Source organism: Arachis duranensis, chromosome 9 (assembly GCF_000817695.3).
Source record: "Arachis duranensis cultivar V14167 chromosome 9, aradu.V14167.gnm2.J7QH, whole genome shotgun sequence".
NCBI classification, from domain to species: Eukaryota; Viridiplantae; Streptophyta; class Magnoliopsida; order Fabales; family Fabaceae; genus Arachis; species Arachis duranensis.
The window spans coordinates 68068111-68069405 of record NC_029780.3 but is presented as its reverse complement, the minus strand read 5'-3'; positions in this window follow the sequence as shown (position 1 = coordinate 68069405).

The following is a 1295-nucleotide window of genomic DNA, read 5'->3' as shown; positions in this document are numbered from 1 at the left end:
GTTTAACGCCAGGTGTGCAGCATCCTGGGCGTTTTTGAAAAACGCCCAGTGATAAAGGAATTCTGGCGTTTAACGCCAGCCAGGGCACCTGGCTGGGCGTTAAACGCCCAAAAGGGGCAACAAATGGGAGTTAAACGCCAGAATGGGTGCCATTCTGGGTGTTTAACGCCAGAAAGGTGGGGGGACCAAGATTTTGTTTTCAAATCATATTTTTTCAAACTTTCCTTTTCTTACCCATACTTTTCTACATAAATGCATCTCAACCTTTCATCATTCACTTTCAAATTTTCAAAAATCTAAAATCATTCTTCAAATCTCTCAAATCAATCCCAAATCTTGTTCAAAAACTCACCTTTCTCTCAAATTCTTTCCATATCTTCTCAAATCTTCCTTCAAATTTTTCTTTTTTCGAAATCTTTCCTCCCCACTTTATAAATACACGTTTGGCCCCCTAATTCCCCCACACCATTCGAATTTTCTCTTCTCTTCTCTCTCTTCTTTCCTTTCTTTTGCTTGAGGACAAGCAAACCTCTAAGTTTGGTGTGCTTTTTAGTGATCGCTAAGCCAAGATTCATCAAGATCATGGCTCCTAAGGGAAAACAAACCAATTTAAGAGGAAAGAAAGAGAATAATCCAAAGAATCTTTGGAATCAAGAGAAGTTCTTAACCAAAGAACATGAAGACCATTATCACAAAATAATGGGTCTTAGGTCAGTGATCCCGGAAGTTAAATTTGATCTGAAAGAAGATGAATATCTGGGGATCCAAGAGCAAATTCGAAACAGAGGATGGGAAGTTCTAACGAATCCTGAGATAAAGGTTGGAAGGAATATGGTTCAGGAATTCTACTCAAATCTGTGGCTAACAGATAAGCAGAGAATGACTGGAACTGCCTACCATACCTACAGAACCATGGTCAGGGGGAAAGTTATGTACTTCCATCTGGACAAAATAAGAGAAATCTTCAAATTGCCTCAACTGCAAGATGATCCTGAATCCTTTAATAGGAGAATGGTGAGAGCAGATAATGGGTTGGATCAAGTTCTAGAGGACATATGCCTCCCTGGAACTAAGTGGATAACCAATTCTAAGGGTGTCCCAAACCAACTCAAGAGGGGAGACCTCAAACCAATTGCAAGAGGTTGGCTAGACTTTATTGGGCGTTCCATATTGCCCACTAGCAACCATTCTGAGGTCACCATCAAGAGAGCAGTGATGATTCATTGCATTATGCTTGGAAAAGAAGTGGAGGTTCATCATGTGATTGCTTGTGAGATCTACACAATTGCAAATAA